The sequence below is a fragment of the Myodes glareolus genome, chromosome 4, assembly GCF_982192425.1.
Source record: "Myodes glareolus chromosome 4, mMyoGla1.1, whole genome shotgun sequence".
Classification (NCBI taxonomy): domain Eukaryota; kingdom Metazoa; phylum Chordata; class Mammalia; order Rodentia; family Cricetidae; genus Myodes; species Myodes glareolus.
In genome coordinates, this window is record NC_142029.1 from 48,765,979 (window position 1) to 48,791,674 (window position 25,696).

Sequence of the window (25,696 nt, forward strand, 5' to 3'; positions counted from 1 at the left end):
CAACCAGGATGGCTTCAAACTTGTAATCTCTCGACCTCAATTTCCAGCATGTTATGATTGCAAGTGTGTGCCATCATATCTGGACTAACACATTTTCCAAATTTATTTTTCAATTTCCTCTTTGGCATATCAGTCATTCAGAAACATGTTGGTTAATTGTATTAATTTTTATGTTTCTCCTCCCCCTATTATTGACTTCCACTTTCATACCATGTAATCAAAAAAACACTTGATATGATTTTAGTTTTCCTACATTTATTAATACTTATTTTGTGGCCTAATATATGATCCAAAGTGGAAAGCATTCTATACACATTTGAGAAGAATGTGTGCTCTGTTGCTGGTATATGGAACATCCTACAAATACCTGTTCAATTCACTGAGTTTAAAATGCAGCTCATTCTGTTCCTTATTAGTTTTCTATCTAAATGATCTGTACAACAGTGAAAGTGGGTAATAAATAAACTAGCTATACAAACCGAGGGAGGTTTCACCATGAGAGTGCCTTTGCTTTGAACAAATTACTTAACTTTTTATTTTTCCTTCACGGGGTATTACTAATTAATTAGGAAACAATTGATTTCTACAAGGACTCCATTTGTTTTCAAAGCTACAGTATTAGCAGTTTGATCTGTGCGGGCATTTTCATTACAAATGAAGAGAGAAGATAGAAAACCTAAATTCAGCATTATAGATCCATGTGCACACTGGGTGTTTCTCCCAATAAAGGCACATGAATTTGCAAATGGCTGTGGATAAAATGCAAGAACACTGGTTGAACTGGGTCTGTAAGGGAACAGGGAGGCAGACGCTGCGTGCTGCGCTGCTGAAAGTAGCCAGGGTCTTCAGGCCAGCTGTGGGGATTAAAAAAGGAAACATGGCAGGCAGGCTCTGTGGTGTTCACGGCAACAGCTAGGGCCAATGCAGCAGACACTTGTTGAGGCGACGTGGACAGAGCTCCAGTGAGCGATGCTAAGGGAAGAGAAGTGAGAAGAAGCAAGACTCACAATGCAGTGCTCTAACAATTCCAGACACCTGCAGAACAGCACACAAGAAGACCCATGAATGAAACAAACAGTGCTCCTGAAATGCATTCGAGTGGTGTCCTCAGTTGGGGGAGGGGGCGAGGAGAGGAAAGAGCCTTCCACAAGGAAATCTGTAAGAGACGGCACCGTAATACTTTTCAATTTTTTTTCCTGTTATGTGTACTTCATTCTGAAATTTTAGTTTTACCCTTCTAAATCAGGAGAAAGTCTCTTACCCACAATAGTTTTGGGGGAAATGAATATTCACCATTTAACTTTTGAAACTTACATTTATTTTATGATTCAAGGTTAAGAGGTGTAGAAATAAATCGCATCACTAGAGAAATTTACCAATAAAATTGGTGGAAAATTAAGCCTTATTAAGAAACTTGGAATTCGAAGCATTCATTAGTTTGGGGGACTTATTTACTTGATGATCTTTATTTGAATGGGAACAAATTTTAGTGTCTTCTCTTATTTTATGGGGACTAAATTCCTTTCCTCCACAGTTTTGCTACATAAACAGTATCTGGTAGAACACTCATGGCCCAGGCATGTCACTGTTATTCAGTAACAACTTTTGCCCACACTCAACAAAGGAACTTCCCAAATGTTTTCTCCCTAACACAGTCTCCAGATGAGGTAAGTTTTCCAGCCCACACCCGTTGCGGAGAGCCCAGAGCTGGCCTGTGCTTGGGGCTTCTTGTAAACTTTCTGGATATTTCTCATCTGGATATTTATTTTATTAATAAATAAAATGTGTTATTTGGGGGGATGGTCTGGGCTTCCTGACGATGTGGCATTTGGGCTACAAGAGAAAGGATACACTAGCAAGTCCTCATTAAGCCTCTGCCTGCCTAAGTTTACTAGTAGCCCCTTTACTTGAGCAAATCTGGGGCCGTTCTCTAGTCAGCATGGAAGGAACCTCACAGGGAACAAAGACTAGGCCATATGGTTCTTTGCAACTACGAAAATAAACTCTACCACAAATGGGAGAGGAGCAATGTGTGCACATATGCACGCATGTGAAACATGAGTGTTGATTTTTGAAACAAAGTCTTGCTCTGTGGCCCAGGCTAGATTGGAAGTGTGATCCTCTTCCCTTCATCTCCCAAGCACTGGAATTACTACCACAAGTTTTAATAACAACTCTTTGTAGCCAGAAACACTATTGGATGGGAAAGTTAGGGACAACTAGAAGTCCAAACAGAGAGAATGACCTTGCCAGTAAGCCACTTGTACTCAGACTGGTCTCCTGGTTCTGAGAAGACCTAGGGTAAGCTGTGGAAGGGGATGCACTACTCTGGTCTTAAGAAAAGGGTCCGAATTGAATGTATGGGCTTGGAATTAGATGGACTTGATCTCGAGCCCCTATTCTGCAGCTCCCCAGTTCTGTGGAGACTTGTCTCCAAATAAAGTCACCACCAACTGTATTAGTTACTTTTTTTTTTGCTGAGCTAAAACATCATGAACGAAGGGGACTTACAGAAGAAAGAGGTTGTGTTGGATTATGGTTCCAGAGGGATCGTCTGCAACAGCAGGGTAGGCATGGCAGCTGGCAGCCAGAGCAGGAAGCTGAAAGGTTACATCTTCAATCACCTGGAGAAAGCAGAGAGAATGAGCCGGAAATGGGACAAGGCTATAAACTCTGAAAGGCTACCCTCAGTGACACACTTCCTCCACAAGATCCCACCTCTTCCAAGTCTCATCAGCTCCCCAAAACGATGCCACTTCCTGGGGATCTAGTGGCAAGTACTTCCTCTCCTTGTTGCTGAGCTGGCCTTGAACTTGCCTGGTCATGAGTTCTGCACGGACCTAGAAAATCCAAGTATTCTTCTGGGTTTTCTGAGACTGCACTTTAAAAGCTGATCATCCCCACCCTTGGAATCCAGCCCTGTGCCCTGCTGGCAAAACTGAATACTGGAGAGATACCAAAAGCAGCCAACTAGGATCCAGCTGTCCTGGCAACCTGGTAGAGTAGTGGGCACAGAGAGCTTTGAAGAGGTCTGAGTAGAGACCGCAGGCGGCAGGTGGACCTGGGACAATGCCCTGCACCTACCGGGATAAACACCGAGCCATTCCTTGCCTCTCATGCCCAGAGTTATGCAGTACCATCAGAAGAGTACACACTGCAAGTGGCAAGGCTGAGCGTGTACAAATGTGTGCCTGGTGCTGTGTGGGCTGAGTGTTAGAAACAGCCTGTGCAGGCTCCAGGATCCTCACAGCCTCCCTCCCACAAAGCAGACCTCACTGCCACCTGCCCCTCCGGGGCTTGGGCCAGACTGCTCAGCTATCAAGCCCATCTTTTGGCTTACAGCCAGAGTGGGCTCCTGAGGGGACAGTTGGGGGCATGTTGAAAAGCCTTTCTCACAGGCCTCTGCAACCATCTCTTCTGCCACCATGACCAGGTGAAGACCTCCTCTCCACTTCTCTCCTGTCAATCTTCTCTGCCCAAACCAACAACCACTTCACAGCTTCCCTCCACTGTCTGCCACAGCAAGCCACTCAGCTCCCAACCCCAGCAAACAGCCCCCGCTTCCCTTCTCCTGAGTCGGACCCTCCTGTGTCTCGGGGATCCCTGCTTATCTTCACAGTTGCCCCCATCCATAGGTCTGGAAGTAGAATCATGGTACTCTATATAGCCCAGGATGCATTAGGCCTAAAGGAGACCAGAAGGACTCAGTCACACTTGTCACTGTACACCAAGTGTCTAACCTGCTAGCTAGTACACACCAGTCACCTGATTAATGTAGCTCTCTTTCTCTCTTAAGGCCCTTAGCCCCTGCCGTTCAAAAGAGGGTTGAGCTGACTCTGGCATGGGTAAGAGAAGAAATGATGGGCTATAGCAAGGCCCTGCAGAGACACTCCGTCCTGGTTTGGTTTCTATTGCTGTGATAAAACAGTCTGACCCAAAACCACATAGGAGAAGAGAGAGGTTATTTGACACACACTTGAGGTGACACCTGTCACCAAGGGAAGTCAGCGTAGGAATTCGAGCAGGAGCAGAGGCGGGAACATGAGTCCAGGCCACGGAGAAATAAACTGTTTACTGGCTTGTTCCCTGAGACCTCTCATATACTAGCCAGACCCACCAGTCCAGGGCTGCTACTGCTCACAGTGCAGTGGGCCTTCCCGTGAAAATCATTAGCCACGAAAATGCCCCACAGGCCAAACTGATGGAAGCCATCCAGAAAAAGGTTTCATCTTTCCGGGTGACCCCAGTTTGTACTAAGTTGACACAAACTAACCAGCACAGGGTGCAATTAGCAAGACATGGAGAAAGGCCCCAAGCCTTAAAGTTGTTTTCCTCTCAGGATCCTCGTGTACAGTGGTTCAGGTTGTTTACCACACAGATGCTCAGCCCAAAGGTCAAGAAGAAACTGAAATCCAGCCAGTTCTCCACTTGCCACGCTGTTTGTCCATGCACAGTGCTGCACACACCCAAAGGCACCCTTTTCCAATTCACACAAAAGTCCCTTGTGGGTCAGCTAGAGCCCCTGCCCACCTGGGGCAGAGTCCTGCCTACCACAGCACTTTCCTGGCAGACTCAAAGCCCAAGGCTGCCAGGACCTAAATCCTAGTCCCCATGTAGAGTAAATGCTGTTCATCACAGGCAAGCTGACTGGCTTGGGTCATTCTGTCTCACAGCTTATATGTCTGGCTGGCAGTGTGTGACCAGGGAGCATAAATCATGAGGGAGAGTCATGTCTTCTCACAAGGTGCTAGTATCAATTATGTTGGGCTACAGAAACTCGGGGTGAGCAGGGAGAGTGTAACATGAAGGGGCCAGCTAGTTGGGGTTTCTGTCCCACCCGGTACCCCACAACCGGCATGCCCCAAAGAGAAAATCAATCACACAGAGATCTCTATAAGTTATAAAGCTGATTGGCCCATTAGGTCAGGCTACTTATTAGCTCTTATAACTTATGTTACCCCATTATCCTTATCTACATTAGCCACATGGGCTCAGTACCTTTCTCAGTGTGACAGCTTACATGTTGCATCTTCGGTGATCTGCACAGGAGTGACTGAGGGAGTTTCCTGTGTCCCAGAATACTCCCAGTCTCTTTGCTCGACCCCTACTTCCTGTCTGGCTTTCCCGCCTATACTGCCTGCCTGGCCAATCAGCGTTTTATTAAAATATGATTGACAGAATACAGACAATTCTCCCACACCAGGAGAGTCACCCAATCAGCACGCAACATTGCACAACTAAGCATCTAGGCAGTATGAGCTGCCTCACCAATGCAGCATTGGGCTCAGATTGCCTCAAAAGATGCAGTTTTCCCAGACTGCATTTACAGATACAACTGCGGAACCTGAGGGATGGGTCAATAGGTAAAAGTGCTTGCCACTAAGCCTGAGTTTGCTCAACCACACACACACACACACACACACACACACACACACACATTTTAATTTTTAAAAAGGTCTTAAGATGCTACGGCAGAGTCTCGGCTATCTCAGTTTGAAAGAGAGTCTTAGTTCATTATAAAGTTCGTTAGCTCATCAACCTAACATACTACCAATATAAATGCTCACATATTGATGACGACCATACAGAGATGATGCCTGTCTTCTCAGAGTTTACGTTTAAGTCGAGAAGATAGTTTTCAATATATATTTATATACAAGTACACAGATCTGGAGAGATGGTTCAATGGTGAGAATGCTTGCTCTGTAGGCATAGGGACACCCACATACAAAACCAAGCATGGTCATACACAGCCACAACCCCAGTGCTGTCGGGGATGGAGACCAGAACATTGGGGCTTGCTTGCTGCCAAGTTAGTGCCAGGTTCAGTGAGAAACTTTGTCTCAAGAGAATAAAATACAGAGAGAGACAGCAGGACATCCCCCGTCTTCCTCTGCATGCACATGGGCTCACATGGCCCCCACACAAGTGAACAGACAGCACACACATAAACAAAATGCAAGTGTGATGGCCAATCTTGGTTGACTACATCTGGAATCAACTAAAACACAATCTTCTGAGCACTACGATGAGGATTTTCTTGCTCAGATTATTTGAAGCAGAAAGAACCACCGTAAATGTGATGCCCCCTTTCAACGGCAGCCCAGATAGAAGGACGTGGAGGAAAAAAAATATGGCTTTAAGCCTCCTTTCCCCCACTCTCACTAGCAAGTCCATCTGCCCCCTTCCTGAAGCATTCCTTCACAGATACCAGAACCAACCTCTTCAGGACTCCGACAGACTGGAGACCAGCGAATTCTCCAGGCCTTCAGCACCAGCTTGAGCTGCTGAGGCAGCCAACCCCATGGACTGAACGACTACTGGATTCTTGGCCAATGTGAAACAGCCACTGTTGGCTACTCAGATAGCATCTTGGAATCTAATCAATTTCATACATGTATATGCTCTATCAGTTCTGTTCCTTCAGAAAGTCATGACTACTATAAGAAAGCAATAAAATTAGTCCAACTTCTAATACAGGTAATAAAGGCAACAAATATGGGAAAGGATAGGAGAAGCAGGCAGATGAATCTACTTTTAAAAAATGCCCTAAAAAAGACACAAAGGAGTTAGTTATAGGGACAGCAAAGGCTCTTGGCAAAGGTCCTGTGGCAAGGAGCAGGGTTAAAGCAATCATTTGCTCTAAACTGCTCCTTGCTGTCGGTAGAGCCTGCTCCACACACTCTGAGCATCCTGCCTTTAAAAAGATACACAACAAAGGCCACATCAGGCTTCTTATGCAGCTCTCAGCAGATGCAACCAAGTGATAGTGCAGCTGCCAGATCAATTCAGGTCTGTGACAGTGGCGTTTTACCAGCCTCCATCCTCTGAAGATGAAATGAGACATCCAGTCATCATTCTAGGCCTGTAAAATGACCCCATGGATCCTGAGTCCCCCATAGGCCTAGAGCCCCAAAGTTCTCCTTATTAAAGCAATGGAATACACAATACCTGCCATTTCCCTGCATTATTGAGCCAATGGCCCCCAACCAGACATGCAGAAATGCTAAAAGGAACAGAGAACTCTCCACAGAACACTTATACTTTCATTCAGTCTTTGCTGACATCTACTGAGAACACAACAGGATCTTCTCCCCACATGTGGTTCTCATGAGAGTAATGCAAGGAAATGACCTTCTGACAAGGCCAGTGAGGGGGCTCAGTTCAACAAGGGCGGGCAGAGGACCTAGTGGCATTTGGATCTCCACACCACAAATGGAAATTCTAGCAAGTAAAAAACAAAGAAGATGGGGGAAGGCCAGGTTAACTGCGGTACACAGTCTGTGTGGCCGGCTAGGGTTCATGATGTCTCTGGAGGAATGACCAGGTTTTGAGGTCAAGCCTGGGCTCTGGGCCTGGCATTACTGTTGCTCACTGCATCACGTGATAACTTGCTGCCTTGTCTGAGACAAGCTTTCCTCCCTGGAAAGGGAGGGGTGGTGGCATTTCCCCCATGGTCTCAGGAAAACCCAGTGGGATGCTCCGTAAAGACCACAGTGCATTCCACTCTGACTTGCTCCTCCCCCATTCTCGTCATCATCTGACAGTGACAGTCCTGATTCCTCGCCTGTCATCATCAACCTCTCTGAGGCTCCCCAGCCACAGTCTTGATGGCGGCTACCCCGTGGTTATGCAGATCTGCCCCGCCGGATTTTTTAATTAATTTTATTTTTTTCTTTTGTGTCCCTCAAAAGAGATAAGAGAATCCTTCCTAAGCGCAAAGTACTGTCCTTTTTGTCCAGTTTGACAGCATGTTGCAGCATCTGTTTGACATTGTCAGCAGCTGAAACAGCAATCCCGCTCCAGCAGCCTGGATTGGGCTCCTCACTGTCTTGCTAAGACAGCTTGGTGACAAGGGCCCTGTGGATTCTTTCTAGCAAAGCAAGGAGTCTCAGAAGCTGAATGTCAAGGGCCTTCATCCAGATGTGTGGTGGACAGTGGCATTTTAACCCCTGCTGAACAGGTGGCGTTGTCCCCTTCCCTATGCTGTGAAGTGTCTCTCTGTGTGTGGCCCTGCACCCAGGTCCTTTTGCTCAGCGTACTAGGAAGCTACTGTTTTATTCCAATTTTATTTTTTCAAGATGTTATCTTTACTGTCCAGCCCAGCCTGGTTTCCAATTGGCAATCCTCCTGCCTCAACCTCTGGAGTGCTGAGATATAGGCTGTACCATCACACTCAGCTGCTATTTTTCATTAATGTCTATATTTGCTGGCCTAACACTCAAAATCATCACTGCTCACAGCCATTCTGCAAAGCAGAGCTCCCACTCCCCTCCGTGTGTGTATGTGTGTGCGTGTGTGTGTGCGTGTCTGTGCGTGTCTGTGTGTGTGTGTCTTTGTGTGTGTCTGCAAGAGAGAAAGAGAGAGCACATGTGTGTTTATATGGGAATAAGTAGACATATTTGTGCCCAGCGCACATGCAGGTTTGTATATGTATGTAGAGATCAAAGATGATTTCAGATATGTGTCCTCAGATGCCACCAACATCGGTGTTTGGTTTTATTATTGTTGTTTCCATTGGCCTGAAGCTCAAGGAATGGGCTACACCACTGGCTAGTGAGCCTCAGGAATCCTCCTGACAGCCTCCCAACTCTTTGGCCTGCGTTCTAGGCACCTGAACTCTGATCCTCACGTTTACAAGGCAAGCATTTTACTGAATAAACCAGCTCCTCAGTCCCAAAGCAAAGACCTCTATGCACATTTCAGGGAAACATGTACCAAGATTTTAGGGAAGGAAGGGCTCACATCAGGCTAGCCACCAGTGATTAGTATCTGAAAGACTTTGGGGAAAATAATCCTAGAAAAATGTTACACTGGGGCTTGTGTCCACACATGTTTTTCCCACTAGAAAAATTGCTTCTTCCTCAGAGACCCAGCGCCATGCCCGTAACAACGCAGCCTAAGACCGACTTGCCTCTTAAGCTCTTACGCAATGAACTATCTGAACAGCTGTCCATAGTGGCCCGCATGGGTAACTCTCTAATTGCTTAAGCGTCTGTTGTGTCTATAAGATGGAGACATTTTTGAAAGTGATAGTCCTGCTTCCTTAGTCTTTATATCTGTCCCATCCCTAGCGAAAGGCATAGCACAAGGATCTATGGGTTACCAGTTGAGTAAAACACATTTTCTCTGCAAGTTCGCAGCTGCCCTTAACTTCACTTAAGCCTCTCTTACTGGCCTTCCACCTAGTTTCCCTGACCTTGGTAGGGTGGGAATATTCCATGATAGGAAGGAGTGCACACTGCGAATCTAACCCCACAGCGTAGCCTGTGCAGTGGAACACCAGCCTGTTCACGGTCCCTAACCCCCACCAAGAGCTCTGAGAGAGGGGCTGGGAGCAACGCTGTGTGCTCAGCTCCTTAGTGCAAGATACACACTGTTATGGGGTTTCTGGATGAGCTCCCCACAGCTCTCCATAAATGCAGGCTTCTGAGCCGCTGTCTCCCAAGCTCTGCTTGGCTGGCTGGCTGGCTGGAGCTATTCTGGGCATTTCTTCAAGTGTCATGGGGAACTTAAAACTCACCAGTGACAAGCTGGCAGCTTCACTTACAGAGCGAAGCTCCTGAAAGCTACTAATGATGCCGTGAGGAGACGGGAGACAAAACCCAGCAGCGTTTGGTTTTCGGTTTAAGGCATAAATATCTGAAAATGAGAAATCCCTCGGAGCTCGCTGCCCCACAGAGCAGCTAGTGTTCTGTTATGTAAAGAGCTGCCGCAGCCGAGAGGTCAGGGCATCACTGCAGCAAGGCTGTGTGTGGGCCTCTGCCCAAGCCTGTATGCTTCCTGAGGGGCACATGGCTTGTTATGTGCAGGGCCACTGCTGCTATGGCCTGATTCACCAGTTTTTGTGAATGCCAGGAGTTCGTCCCACTCGTCCCTCTGAACAGGAGTGCAGTGAAGACACTGCAGGGACAAACTTAAATGTGACTTTATTATACCCCAGCCCTCTGAAAGGAACTGCTGAAGAAAGCAGAATGATCCTTCCTTTTCCTCCTTGAGGAGACCCAGGAGGGCTCTATATCCAGTGGGGGGAGAGAGAGAACCTGACTTTTTTATTGCTATTGTTTTGAGACAGGGTCTCTTACTGCCTAGGCTGACTTCAAACTCACAGGGTAGCTAAGACTAGCCTCAAACTTCTGATCCTACTACCTCTGCCTCCCAAGTGCTGGGAATATACAGCCTAGAGGTATATGCCACCACACCCAGCACCAAGCTATTACTGGCTAACGTGCAGGCACTGCGTGCTGAGATGTCTTGCCCTAGATAGGCAAAAGTTCTGTAATGGTCAGGGGAAGTTTAAACAGGAAACACAGCATTCTACCAATGGAACAGCATCAGATTTAACCCCTGGAGACTGGTTTCTATTGAACAGCATAGTGTCTCTAAAGCTTCACAGGATCAGCTTTCCTTTTCCAGGTTGCAGATGTACCACACAGAGGCTGGCCTTTTACCTCCTGAAAGATAATTCAAGCTCTTTGCAACTTCTGACTACTGCGATAAAGCTGTTATTGGTATTTCCGTATAAGTTTGTATGGACATAAATTTTCGTTTCTCTGGGCAAGAGCCCAGAATTGTGATTTAGGGGGTCTCAGAGTAAGCACACACTCAGCTGTGGAAGAAACCGCCAAGCTCTCCCTCAGCAGCTGTATGACTCTGCATGACTACGAGCAACGGGTAGGAGCTTCAGTTGCCTGCATCCTCACCAGAATTAACACTGTCTCTTTCCCCCCCCCCATCTCCTTTATATATGAAATGATGGCTCCTCATGGCCAAATTTTTATTTTTTTAACAGCTAGTGACTTTGAAAAATCTTGTTTTATGCTCATTTGTTATCCATGTGTCCTAGTTTTTAATACAATTGCTTTTCTGCTGAATCTTAAGTGACATGTACATATACATATAAATATCTATAAACATGTATATCACATTCAAGATGCAGATTCAAGGTATGTGGCTTGCAAATATTTTCTCCCAACATGTAACTATCCTCTTGTCTTTTTGACAAGGTCCTTTTTTGTCCCCACTAGGTGTAAGTATTGGTATTTTTCTTTAGTAGATGATCTCATCTTTCTATTATTGTACATACTTACTCTTCAGGCCTAGGTCCCAATGATTTGATTCTCTATTTCAGAGTTTTCACACTGCATTTGTATCTGGGATCCATTCTTAGTTGATTTTTGCATATAGGGAGGTTTAGCCAGGGATTTATATAATTGCCCACGGGGATCTGATTGCTCCAGCTTCCTCTGGAAGACTTGCCATCCTCAGGTGCTCTACATCTGTCTGCGTTTGCTTCCAGGCTCTTTCTTCGGTCTCAATAATCACTGGGTCATCCTTCCACCAATATCGTACAGCCAGGCGACACCTGGAGAGATTCCTGACACCTTTATCCTTTCTTGTTGTTTTAATGTCTTCAGCTATTCTAAGTACATATTTTAGAATTCTCTTATCTATGATAAAAAAAATTCTGCTGCAGCTTTTATGGGAATTGCTTTAGAACTGTATGAAGAACTGACATCCTAAGCCGGCTGAAATTTTAAACCCAGGAACACAATAAGTCTTCATTTATTTAGGTTTTGTTTTTCCTCAGTTAGCTTCTACACTTTAAGCAGCTTGGTTCTGTTATGTATTTTGTTGCAGTTATACCTAAGAAATTCATTTTTGAGCAACTGTAAATAATATTGAATTGTTGAATGCACACATTGTGTGTGTGTGTGTGTGTGTGTGTGTGTGTGTGTGTGTAGACCAGAGGTTGATGCAGTGTACCTTCCTCAATCACTATCCACTTTATTTTTTGAGGTGGGGTCACTCATTAAACAAAGAGCTCATCAATTTGGCTAGACTGACTGGCAAGCAAGTCCCAGAGATCAACCTGTCTCCACCTGCCCAGCACTGGAATTACAGCTGTGCACCGCACTAGGATTACAGCTGTGCACAGCGCTGGGATGGATTACAGCTGTGCACCGCAGTAGGATTACAGCTGTGCACAGCGCTGGGATGGATTACAGCTGTGCACAGCGCTGGGATGGATTACAGCTGTGCACAGCGCTGGGATGGATTACAGCTGTGCACAGCGCTGGGATGGATTACAGCTGTGCACAGCGCTGGGATGGATTACAGCTGTGCACAGCGCTGGGATGGATTACAGCTGTGCACAGCGCTGGGATGGATTACAGCTGTGCACAGCGCTGGGATGGATTGCAGCTGTGCACAGCGCTGGGATGGATTACAGCTGTGCACAGCAGTCAAGCCATTTTCTACACCGGTGCTAGGAATGAAAGTCAGGTCTTTACATGCACAGTCAGCACTTTAACCAATGAGCCACCCCCTCCAAGTTCTTGTATTTTTTAATTTTTGTTTCTATGTGTTTATTGCTACTATATAAAGTGATATTGATGTTTGTGTTTGGCTTGCACCCTTGCTGACCTCATCATTCTGGTATTGTGATTTTACTTTGTAGACTCCTTGGAATGTCCCCACATAGCTTATCATGTGACCTGAAAATATATGGTTTCATTTCTTCCTTCCTAGCCTGTATATCCTTTATTTTCTTCCTTTATAAGATAGTAGGGCTTCCAACATCACATTAATTATTTAAAGAAAAATTAATATTTGTTCTACACAATATATTCTAGAAAACAGATTAGGAACAACTTCTCAATCACTTCCTAATACCAACATTACCAGGATAGCAAAGTCAAACAAATGAAGTTCAAAAAGAATAAAGAAATAAAATCTATGAGTACAAAGTTTTAAATCCTCAATAAAATACCAATACACAAAATTCAGCAATCTATACAAACTAGTACTAAATGAAGTGTCTTAGGATTTTCTTTTAGTATCTGCACCATTCTTTTATTTCTGACTTCGATAATATTTTTTCATTATAGTATTATCAGTGAAGAATTTATACAATTATTCAAAAAAGAAAAGGATAAAAGGTCCTTTTAACCACACAGAGCTCCACCCTGACACAGCTGCCGCTCCAGAGTGCACATGAGCAGATGGAGAAAGGATGCAGCAGACAAAACCGCTCGGATTGCCACAGTGTTCTGGGAGCAAGCATTTTGGTTTGGGCTTTGTTTTGTTTTCCTTGAAATGTAAGATTTACTCAATGGCATGCTTTTATCCCATCCATTTTGTTGTATTACTTCAAAATTGTTCACAATGAAATCTATCACTTAATGAAACTTAACTGTTTCATTCAGTAATTACTAAATGGAGTTAGTTTCTTAGGATTTTTCTTTGCAACCTTTTGACGTTGGCTCAGTAACAAAAGTTTATCAGTCATATGAATAATGTGACATATTTATTATCTACCAAATTTATAGGGTTAGAAAATTACATTTTTAATAATAATATGCAGAAAAAAATCATTTGATGAAATTCACCGTTTTATCATTGTGAAGAAAAAGATCTTTCCAGAAATTAAAACTTCATAGATACAGCCTCAGCTTGATAAGTAGCATCTATTTTAAATAATACTAAAAAAGCAAAGGCTAGGGCTAGAGAGATCTCTTAGTAGTTAAGAGTACTGCTCTTACAAAGGACCCAAGTTGGGCTCCCATCACCCACATGACAGCTCACAACCCCTCACAACTCTAATTCCTGGGAATCTGATGTCTCTAATCTCCATAAGTATCCCTATGCACACACACACACACACACACACACACACACACAGAGAGAGAGAGAGAGAGAGAGAGAGAGAGAGAGAGAGAGAGAGCAGCACAATCATCACCATCTGCCATAGGAGGCCACTTTTTGTTCCCGTCTGCACAGACACAGAAACTGTATTATCTGCAATACTGTTTGGCCAATAGCTCAATGTATTTCTACCTAGCTCTTATATCTTTGTTTAACGCATGTTTGTTATTTTATATTTTACCCACAAGGCTCATGGCCTACTGACAAGATTCTGACTGGCAGTTTGCATCTTTCTCCTCTGGAGGCTCCATGGCTTCTCACTGACTCTGCCTTCTTTCTCCCAGCATTCAGTTTAATTTCCCTGCCTAACTCTACTCTGCTCTATCACAGGCTAAGCTAACCTCTTTATTCATTAATCAATAAAAACAACAAATATACAGGCAGGACAATGGTCTTGTACCCTGAAAAGATTTGTCATTTGTACTGTTTTAATAAAATGCTGATTGGCCAGTAGCCAGGCAGGAATTATAGGCAGGGCGATGAGAACAAGAGAATTCTGGGAAGAGGAAAGCTCAGTCATCACCCAGACACAGAGGAAGCAAGATGAGAATGCCTCACTGATGAATGTCTATGGCTAACACAGACAAGAATAATGGTTTAATGTACAATGTAAGAGTTAGTTAATAAAAAAAAAGTCTGACCTAATAGACCAACCAGTTTATAATCAATGTAGGCCTCTGTGTATTTCTTTGCGACTGAACGACTGTGGGACCAGGCAGGACAGAAACCTCTGTCAACAATCATCATCAACAAAGAAAAATAAATAATAATTTCATCTTTTTCCCCATACTCTCACCACTATTTTCAGATACCATTTTCAGATAATATTTTCCCTATTATCCAGTTTTTGTGCTGGAAGATAGAAGACTTGGAAGGTGGAGTAGGTACCAAGAAAGGGCCCTGTTTTCACTGCGGAGCTGAGCCCTGTGGAAAGGAAATGAGAGAAACCCTCTCTATCAGGGAACAAGGCCAAGGGAACCCTGGATTTCATAGCCCAAGTGGAGCCCTGGACATCTTCCTGAGACTGTCCTGATTTTTCTTCCAGTTTTCACCCACCCAGCACGGGTGACTTAGTGGAATGAAGAAAGCCCCACACTGCTCCAACTACATAGCTTCTAGCTGGAGAGACGAAGCAGAAAACTTATCCATAAGTGGTACTGGGAACTGAGGTGCTTCCGGAGCCGGCTATTTGGGCTGGGGAGATGGCTCAGGGGATCAAAGAGCTTACAAGCATGAGTCTCGGAGTTCGGACCTTGTAAATGCTACAATGTGGCAGCACATTTGTAATTCTGGTGTTCCAACAGCAAAGACAGGGACTCCCCAAAGAAAGTTAGTTTGCCAGACTAGCCATATTGGTGAAGTGTGTTCATGTGAGACAGCCTACCTCAATGGTCAAGGTGGAGAGCAATCAGGGAAGCGTGCTGATGTCAACTCCATGTTTACATATATGTGCACACACATGCCCACACAAGCACACATGCCCATGAGTAGAAAAGAGTAGGCTCTTCACTAAGACAACCCCTCCATGACAACAGAAGGGTTATCCAACACATGTGAAAACTGCATCACAGCAACACAACACACACTCAAAAAAAATGATAAAAGACATGTGAGCCCTGCAAAAGTTCATAAGGCCTTGACTACTTAGGGACTGAAATGAGTCAAATGCCTGATGAAGAACTCAAAAGATTATTTGTAAAAGTGATCAATGACCTCAGATGAATCTAATAAAAAAACATTGGAATATTGCAAATAAAAAGGACAGTATAAAATAGAGAAGATGGCCACATGAAAACAAAAATAACCGTGATGGAGAAAATGCTACATCTAATCATCAATAAAACAAATGAAACTTTGAGAGAGAAAGAGAACAAGAATCCAAAGGGGGAAGCCACTGAGATTAAAAGGGGAACATAGAAAAATCTACTCGAAACGGTAATAACAAAATCTTCCAAATCTTGGGAAACAAATCGGCTTCCCAATACAGGAAGTTCTGACAGCCTCAATAGTCACACCGTTTTTCCATGCTACACTGTCAGAAAGTAGTGTAAGGCGCAGATGGGAAAGGTGATTCAGGGAAAAGTGAGATGAGCTTCAGGGGAAAGGTAACGCCTGATGTGAGGGACCGTTGCTTTGGACAGAGGGAACAGCACGTACAAATACTAGAGTCCTGAATGGGCCAGGGCCTGAAAGAGCTCACATAGCTCTTTGTGAACCCAACAGACAGTGCAGAGCAGAAAATGCATGAGCCTTGAATAGTGTTCAGGTAACTGCAAATTTCATCCTAAGAGTAACTCAGGGGCTATTGTCAGAAGCTATTGTTCTTAACTCTGGAGAGAAGCCAGACCCACGACAGGGAGGGACACCGGTGAGTAGACTACTTAGACTTGAAAATATAGCACACAAGGGGAGGAGGATACAAGTGTGGAAGCCAGAGGACGGCTGGTGGGAATTGGTTCTCTCCTTCCACCAAGCAAGCTCCGGTATCAAATTCAGGTTGTCAGGTTCGGCAGCAAGCCCCTTCACCTGCTGAACCATCGCACCAGTCCTCCGAAAGTTTTTGACTGAAATATTTTCTCAAAGGTCTTTGCATGTCTCTGCCTTATTATTTCTTTTTTTTTAAACTCGTCGCTTTTTAATTTTAAAAAGTAGAAAATACAGATAAGAAAGAAGAGAGACTGTTGAATCTAAATGAGAAACAGTGCACATATGCCTCCCTCCCTCCTACTCTCCTAAAATGATTCAAAAGATCAGATTAGCTGGGCCTGACTCCAATGAAGGGGGTGGCAAATCTTGGAATTATTTTTTATATTATTCTGTGCTTATAAGTCAACTCTGTATATGTAACAGAATCTGATCCAAAAGTGTGAACAATGGAAAGACAAGAATGGCAGACTAAAGTGCTAGGGTCCCAGATGAAGGTCTAGCTAGGCATGACTTCTATGACCGTGAGTGTGTCATGGTTGCACCCAAATGGTAAGAAGTTAGGGATGAATTACCTGAATTTCTTAGCAGTTCGGTACGAGTTAAGTTCCAACATGAAATAGAGCATTGGAACTGGTAATTAAGACAGCTTATGAGTCAGGTAGTGGTCGTCACGCCTTTAATCCCAGCACTCAAAAGACAGAGGTAGGTGGATCTCTGAGTTTGAGGCCAGCCTGGTCCACAGAGCAAATTTGAGGCTGTCCAGGGCTACACAGAAAACCCCCATTTTAAAAAACAAACAAACAAAGAAAAGGGTTTATGAAAGGCAATTTTAAAAGGCTTGAAGAAGTAGGGAAACACAGAAACCATCACAGTGCCCTGGGATAAGTACCACCCCTCCTCCTGAACAGAAGGGTGGAGAACAGGGCTTAAAGCATAGAGACAGTACAGGGAGTGAGCAGTAAGCAATAAGGTTGCAACACCAACCTCTCTCTCCCCACTTAGTTCAGAAAAATGCTCCTCTTTAGCCAAATCCAACAGGAAGCCTTTTGTCTAAGGGAGACCAGAGACTAAAACCAGACACCAGGGCCACAGGGCTGGGTGGGGAAGAGCTCAGGCTAAGGCTGTGGTGGCAGGTGGGGGCACCGGCACAAGCTCACCGCATTTGATGAATGCACTACCCTCTCCCTGTATCGACTGAGATCAATGGGGACGTGTTTACTTTTTCTTCATTTATTGTGAGCTACACAGTTGGCTCAGTCATCTGTAAATTCTTTGCTCTGGGTTTTGGATGGACTGGAGATCTTATCAGCAGGTCCCTGGAAGGCACTGTGCCGTGTGGATGTAAAAGCGAATGAATTAGACCACTCTTGGCTGCTGTGACAGAGTGGGTAACTTAGAACAACAGAATTTTGACTCACGGTTCTAGAGACTAAGAAGGGCAAACCATGGACCAGCATCTGGCAAAGGCCTTTTGTGTTGGTCACAACAGGGTATGAAAGCAAGAAAGCAGAGAGAAACATGTCAAACCCACTTGTTTTCCCCAGAGCCCATCCCTGTGATGATTAACCTACTCTCATTGATAACAGTGTTAATCTGCTTATAAGAGCAGAGTCCCCATGGCTCAACACTTCTTAAAGAACCCACATCCTAATACCACAACAATGGTGACTAAATTGAGAGAAGACTTGCAAACTGCAGCAGGTAATGTACTAAACACAGCACCAGAGGTTTGAGTCTGGTGGGATCAGAGCTTGAGAGCACATGAGCAAGGTGATGCTCTTTTGTCTGCCCCATGTCTGCTTCTTAGTCTGCAACTGAGTTCAGGACCCTAGCAACTGCACCACCTGGACACTGGTGGCATTAACAGAGAACACCGTTTTCCTTCAGAGCTCCCATGCACTTCTGCCACTTCTGCTCAGAACTGCCAGGTAGCTATGCTGACCAAGGGTCATAGTTAGAGCTGTGTCAAGTGTCTTGTAATTTACTGAACTGAGCTTCTAGATTTATGTCAATCTCCAAACCCTGTGAACCTGATGTGTGTCTTTCCCAGAATCCCTTGAGCAATCACAAATGGACCAGCTACAAAACACAAAAAAGCAGCCATTAATTTCAATATGTGTAAAATAACACAGAGTACATTCTCTGAGTGCAATGCAACAGAGCCAGAGATAAGCAAATCATGCAAAAACTTGGTGTGGGTTGTCAACAGGCATTCGATCACAAATAGATGGCAGGCATGATAGTGCATGTCTTCCTTTAATCCCAGCACTAGGAAGGCAGAGGCAGGTAGGTCCTGCTGAGTGCAAGGCCAGCTGTAAATGGAGACTGCTCATTCATTTCCCAGCTGCCCAGACCCAAATAATCACACAGAAAATATATAAATTACAGCACTGCTTGGTCTATTAGCTCAGGCTCTTGTATCTTAAATTAACCCATTTCTTTTAATCTGTGTATCAACACGAGGCTATGGCTTACTGGTAAGGGTCCAGCATCTGTCTCCTTCAGCAGCTACATGGCATCTCTTTGACTCAATCTAGTCTCTCTCTATATCTCTTTGTTTATATCTTTGCTTTGTAGACCAGGCTAGCTGATCTACAAAGCAATTTCTAGGCTAGTCAGGCCCATGTGGTAAGACCCTGCCCCCACAAAACAGTAAAACAGTCATATGATAACTATCCATCTAAAGGATAAATTCATTTCTGACCCTTTCACTATAGTGATAACCAGAGATTTAGATAGCCATCCCCTTGCAATTATTTTATGCAACAATCCTATAGGATCTGGGGGAAGAGGCAGAATCAGTCCACACAAGAAAAAAAAATCAGCCTTAAACACTACTGTTACATAAACAAGAAATCATGAAAATAAAATAAACTGTTCATTCAAGAGGTAGAAAAAAATAATAAAGATAGGGGCTATATTGATGAGTTAGGAAAGAGTAGAATCAATAAGTGGTTGAACATCTTAATAATATAAGTCAAGTGTTTATAAGAAAAGATTGATTCTGTGAAGACAAAATCAGCACATTAAATGAGAAAGTGACCCAAATGGAGAAAATTAGGAAAAAAGAAAAGACAGTATTTGGTAGTGAACATAATAAATAGAAAAGTGAGAACAAATGATTTTGGAATTTATGTCACCAAGATTGACTTAAGAAAAGATAAGCTAAATAAATTAATATAAAAATCTTCCATGTTTAAGTGGGACTTGTCTAAAAGACACTATAGCATTTCTGTGTTAAAAAATACATTGATATATTCCACTCATTTAACTAGCAAATTTAAACAGATGAGCTAAAATTTTAAAAAATAAGAAAAGTTCAATTTCTAGTAGTAACTTCAAATAAATACATAAATAGTAATGACTTCCTTTTCATGCCAAAATGTTCACTTTTAAGAAACAAGGTGTGAGGGTATGTGCCTGTAATCTCAGCTACTGTGAGAGTGGAGACCAGTCTAGACAGCCCAGCAAACCCCCATCTCACAAAAATTAATTAATTTGAAAACACATGTTCCCAATAGCAGCCACTAAATAAAAAATATCTAGAAAAAAACTTGCAAGGCATGTTAATGGAAAAGAATAACATTCTATGGCCAAGTTCAAAAACCCTGATGACAACTTATGCTGGAGAGATTGCGGGGTAAAGGGAATACTCCTGCATTGCTGGTGGGAATGCAAGCTGAAACAGCCCCTTTGGATATCAGTGTAACGATTCCCCAGAAAATTAGGAAGCCATCTTCCGCAAGACCCAGCAATACCACTTTTGGGTATATATCCGAAGGATGCTCAACCGTACCACAGGGACATGTGCTCAACTATGTTCATAGCAGCATTGTTTGTCAGAGCCAGAACCTGGAAACAACCTAAATGCCGCTCAACCAAAGAATGGATAAGGAAAATGTGGTACATTTACACAATGGAGTACTACACAGCAGAAAAAATAACGATATCTCGAAATTTGTAGGCAAATGAATGAAAACATCATTTTGAGTGAAGTAACCCAGACCCAGAAAGACAATTATCATATGTACTCACTTATAAGTGGTTTTTAAACATAAATCAAAGAAAACCAGCCTACAAATCACAATCCCAGAGAACCAAGACAACAATGAGGATACTAAGAGAGATATACATGGATCTAATCTACATGGTAACTAGAAAAAGACAAGATCTCCTGAGTAAATTGGGAGCATGGGGCCCTTGGGAGAGGGTTGATGGGAGGAGGAGAGAGGCAGGGAGGGGAGCAGAGAAAAATGTAGATTGCAATAAAAATCAACAACAACGAAAAAAGAATAACATTCTACCAAAACATTAAGCACAAAGAATTTAAAAGATGAACTTTTTGGATAGGAGGACAAAAGGCTATAAAAGGAATAATCTTACAATATTTTTCTATAATTCCAGTCAAAATTTTTCTGGAGCTTGATAAAATGAAAATACTTAAGAACACTGTAAAGCCCAAGTGTGGTCGCACTCACCTTTAATCCCAGCACTCAGGAGGCAGAGGCAATGGGATCTCTGTGAAGTTAGGCCATGCCTATCTTACTGCAATGATGAATAAGACAAGAAAGACACTATGCAAGCTATATGCATCATGCATGGAGTCACTGGCTATACATTTATGAAATATGAATACATCTACAAGAAAATAGAAGCTCATCTTCAAACTTAAAATTTTTAATATAAGCAAAAAATCAAAAGAAGGAATGCCATGATTTTATACAATTAAAACTCAATAAATTAATAAAATAGGTGAAAATTAATACACCATGAGATGTTATTTTGAGGACTTTCTACTGAGCGAATATTGAAGAAACTGGACAACATCAATATCTTGACAATAAGATAAAGAAACTGGCTTTCTCCTCCTCTGTTGGTGACTCGCAGTGAAGATGAAGAGCTAACCTACTAGAAGTGAAGTAATTCAAAGCAGCATTCAAATACACATCCTCTCACCCAGAAGTCCCTCCTAAGAAACCCAGCCTGAGACTGGAGGTGAACATACAACCGTAACCGTTGTACTTCACTGTCAAAAGCAATGAACTGGATCCAACTCAAGAGTAAATAAGAAGAAGATAATTAAATTTGTAGTAGTAGAAAGCAATATTTCCACATAGTATGAAGGAGCTAAAGAAAGAGATTGAGCCTATAAAATATCAGATACTATTGAAAGCCATTTTGGTGAATGGTTGTGTCTAAAAAAGAGCAAAAGAATTTTATAGAAAATTTAATAGCTTTTAAGAAGAATCTTTGGTGGTTTTATCTCTTTATTCCTTGTGTCATCTTATTCTTTATTTATTTTACAAAGAAATCACTCTTGGAAGCAGACAGAATAACATGGCTAATACAAACTAAAAGTGTAAGTCCCTTGCTCCACACTAGGTGTCTGGTCAAAGTGATCAGTGGAGCCAGAAAAAAAGAATCAAGACTCCCACAGACAAGGGACACATGTCCAAAAGTTCAATAAACTGAATGTCCCTTTTCCAAAGCTTTATGGACTACCTTTTTCTTTTTAAACATATTACCAAAAAAGTAAAAATTCTCTAAGTGCATTTGTGTATATGTGCACACACAAGCCCACACACTGCGGGGGCCTCAGTTTCTCCACCTGGGAAATGAATTTATTAACCCCTATTCAAAAATCTTACTGGGAGGGTGGAGTGCATCAAGGAAAGGCCCAAATGCACTGTGGTTAGTCAACCCCTGTCTTTCCCTGAAGGAGAGGCTAAGTTCTTGCCTCGTAAACAGTGTGTTTAATCTCCAAATGTGCTCATTTCTATCGGCTATGCCAAGGTATTGTGATGTGTGGCTTTGGCGGTGGCTGCAGCGGTGAGAGGGGATATAAATTAATATTTATTTACTACAGATAGGGCAGTGATGATAGACCAAAGAATTTCACCCAAATCTAGTTTGGTGAACCAATGAGATTATTGGGGTTACTTACAGGGCATGGGTAACTCAAAGACAGCTATATTCCTAACCCAAACAGCCTTCCAAATATGGGTGCACCCTTGGAGTTCCCTGCCTGACTTGCAGGCAGCTCTCCTAAAGATTTCCTCCTCCAGTACCACCACAAATCCCAGCATTTGTAACTGCTCATCTCTCCCTGGGGAGGAGTATCGTAAGATCTAAGCTTCCAGAGCTGTGGTGGTTTGAATGAGGATGGCCCCCACAGGCTGAATACTTAGTCTTCAGTTGGTAGACTGGGAAAGATTAGAGCTATGGCCCTGTTGGAATAGGTGTGACCTTATTGGAGGAGGTATGTCACTGGAGGTGGGCTCTGAGGTTTTAAAAGTCCACACTAGCTAGGCCCAGTCTGTCTCTCTCCTCTCTCTCTCTCCCTCCCTCTCTCCCTCCCTTCTTCCTTTCTCTCTCTCTCTCTCTCTCTCTCTCTCTCTCTCTCTCTCTCTCTCTCTCTCTCTCTCTCTCTCTGCCTGTGGATCAGAATGTAGAGCTCTGTTACTGCTCCAGTATCATGCCTGTCTTCATACTGCTACACTCCTCACCACGATGCTAATGGACTAACCCTCTGAAACTCTAAGCCATTCCCCAGTTAAATCCTTTTTTATTATAAGCGTTTCCTTGGCCATGGTGTGTCTTCAGCAATAAAACATTGACTAGAGAAGAGCCTTGTAAGTTTCTTGGACTTCTTGGGTCTTAGGAGCCTTTCTCCTCCCTCTTAGAGAGAATTAACTACAGAAGAATTAACCACACAACACATGCCCACCTTCTTTCTGGCACCTCTAATACTAGGTAAGGAGTGACCAGCCTCATAAATGTTATTGCCTTAACCAACATCATTAAGTGGCTTCCAAGAGCCTTGAACTTGATTCCAGGCCAATGGCTGCCAAGAGAGGCCAAAGGTAAGACTCAGGTTTCTGCCTGTGGTGAAACACACACACACTCACACAATATTCACACCACTTAGATAAGAGTAATCAAACTGCCAGGTGGGACGCTGACGGTTTCCCTCTAACACAACAGGAGCCAGGGCCACCCTTTCAGCATGGTCTAGCTCACCAAGAAAACCCAGAAGCCCAGGATTAGCAAGAGCATGTGACTCCTCCATGGCTTCAATGCTGACCCAGGCAGGAGGAGGCAGGGGGATCTTTCTGGCCCAAGATTTAGTGGCTCTTAGCTCTGGCTTAGTATTGGCACCTCCCAGAAGCTCTTAAGTAGGATATGCACGTCCAGCCTCAGTGATTCTGACTTCACTAGCCCCGAGGAAGGCCTGAATACAGACTTTAAATCCCTAAAGTACAGCAGAGTTCAGAGCCTCTGAAGTGGGCTCAATTCTGATCCTGACCGGCACTTTCGGTTAGCGTGTCTTCCCGTGCCGCATGAGGAAGTGAATTTTCCTCTGGCTCTCCTAGGAGCCACACAGCAAAGGAGTTCCTAAGCTCATGCAAGCTCCAGAAGGCAGGGAGTATGTTTTCTTATCATCGTGTCTCCGGAGCCCAGTCAACAGAATAAGACATTAGTTTGTGAGAAGCAAATGTGTGAGTCCTCTCCTCTCACACCTCCTGAGTGCCCAACATCTAATAAATGAGCTGCAAAGCATTGAGGATGCATCTGTGACAGGCTTATCAGAAATACAGGCCCTCAGATCCTGCCCACCTCCACCGAATGAGAATGTACGCTCTGACAGCAATCCCAGGTGATTGGTGTGCCCGAGGCAGCATCACCGATTCTGCCGTCTATTAGGGAGTCTCCCAAGCTCCTGAGATAAAAATGTGTGTGAAAGTGCATAACCCGCCCACAAACCTGCCGCCCAGGTTCAGAAGAAGCGTGTGTACTGTGGGGTCTGCCTGCCACACACGCTAAACCTTGGCTCCAGCTCACCTAGAGATACTCTCTTTCCCTATCCTGTTCCTTGGTGGGCTGAAGGCCGACCTTGATGCAACCCTAAACCCTATTCTACATAAACCCCAACCTGGTTCAAATCCCACCCCTGCCGCATTCCATGAAAGTGGTAATAAGCGATTGAGCCGAAGCCCAACCTGTTCTGAAGGCTTTAGGGAAGGTGTAATGTCTTAACTGAGGCAAAGGGCTTGTAACAGTGCCCTTTACCAGGGTTTTTCCTTGGCCTTTTCTGTAAGAGGCTTCCTAATAGGAATTTACATAAAAACCTCAATCCTGGACATTCTGCTTCCATCGAGAAGCAGGGGAAACTGGGCATGTGCCTGCTGCACTCAGGACACTGAGGTGGGGAGGATCGGGAATTCAAGCCAGCCTGGAGGATATAATAACATCGTGTCTGAAAAGAGGAGAGGTGGTGTGAAGGAGGAGAAGAGCAAGTGAAGAAAGTTAGATAACATATATAAAGGATCGCAGTTTTCCACAAGATCTCTCTTGAGCAAGTCAAGGCTGCCTAAAGGGACTTTAGCTCTCTGCCTTATTTTTCTTTGGGTTACCTGAGGGGGGGGGGGAGCGCTACAGAGGAACACGGGCCTGGACCACTGTGTCCTGAACAGGGACAGCTCTCCATTCCAGACCATGGTACATGGTGTGTGTGTGTGTGTGTGTGTGTGTGTGTGTGTGTGTGTGTGTGTGTGTGTGCTCTAAAAGGCAAAGGAGGAAGGGCTTCTGTGAGGAAAGATGGTGTTCTTCCTCCAGAGGGCTCCGCGGACACCTGTCCCGGCTGCAAACTGTCAGCGCCCCACGCTGCTCCCAATCTCAGGTCTCAGGGAGGCCGCTGCCCTCTGCGGCAGACGGCGGTGCGCGCTCCCCGCTCCAGCACCAGGCTGGCCCGGCAGCCCGCGCGCTCTGCCGGTGCAGCATGCGGGAGCTGTGACGTTCTCGGATAAATGCCGTGTAACTGTGTAGGCGAATGGGAGCTAAAAATAAGAACGGAAAATCTATCATTAAGGTATCATTGCGCCAGCGCAGCTATTTGAAGGCTCCCATGGTCCCCGGCGCCTGCGTTTGAAGCCCGCCTTCAGGCTTCAGGGGTATTTGCTGAAAACTCCCAGCAGCGGCTTGCCAGCCAGACCTTAGGGCTCACCGGGTGACGCTGGCAATTATGGCAACATTCAAAATGAAATAAAATAAACGGTCACCTCTAACCTCCCAACCTCACCTCCTATATTCTCAGATCGCTGGCGAAGCCATGGGGAATAGGGCTAGAAACTGAAAGGAGTGAAACCCGAACGGTTATGCAAAAACTAGAACATATTCCATTCCTTCGCTATTCACCTTTCTCTTATCCATCCACCTTGGATTAGAAAAATAAAGTAGGGAAGGGAAGTGAGGGGAGGCTTTAGGAGACAAAATGACAAATGGGGCTTACCCTAGGTCTAGAGTGCGCCGCCGCTGGGCGCAAAGAACGCAAACTCCGGGGATGGTGAGTCTCCGGGGTTCCATTGGATTAAACGAAAATTGATCTGATTTGGTTTAGAACACCCGAAGTGCAGAAGAAGAGGACAGGGAGGGAGGACGAGGAGTGTGTGTGTGTGTGTGTGTGTGTGTGTGTGTGTGTGTGTCCAGGGAGGGGGAGGAGGCGCCAAGGTGCAGCCTGCGTGCGGCTCTGCGCCTCGGCGGGGCTGCGTGCGTGTGTCCCTGT

At 44.3% G+C, this 25,696-nt stretch overlaps 1 long non-coding RNA gene across 1 annotated transcript; it reads right to left on the bottom strand.

The window, feature by feature from the left end:
* Positions 1–235: 235 nt before the first annotated feature.
* Positions 236–25,675, bottom strand: LOC125411978 (uncharacterized). The gene is made up of 3 exons (XR_007235437.3): positions 25,424–25,675; positions 2,512–2,624; positions 236–972 (listed from the first exon to the last, which is right to left on the bottom strand). It is a non-coding gene; the product is annotated as an uncharacterized LOC125411978 (long non-coding RNA).
* Between the last annotated feature and the right edge of the window lie 21 nt (positions 25,676–25,696).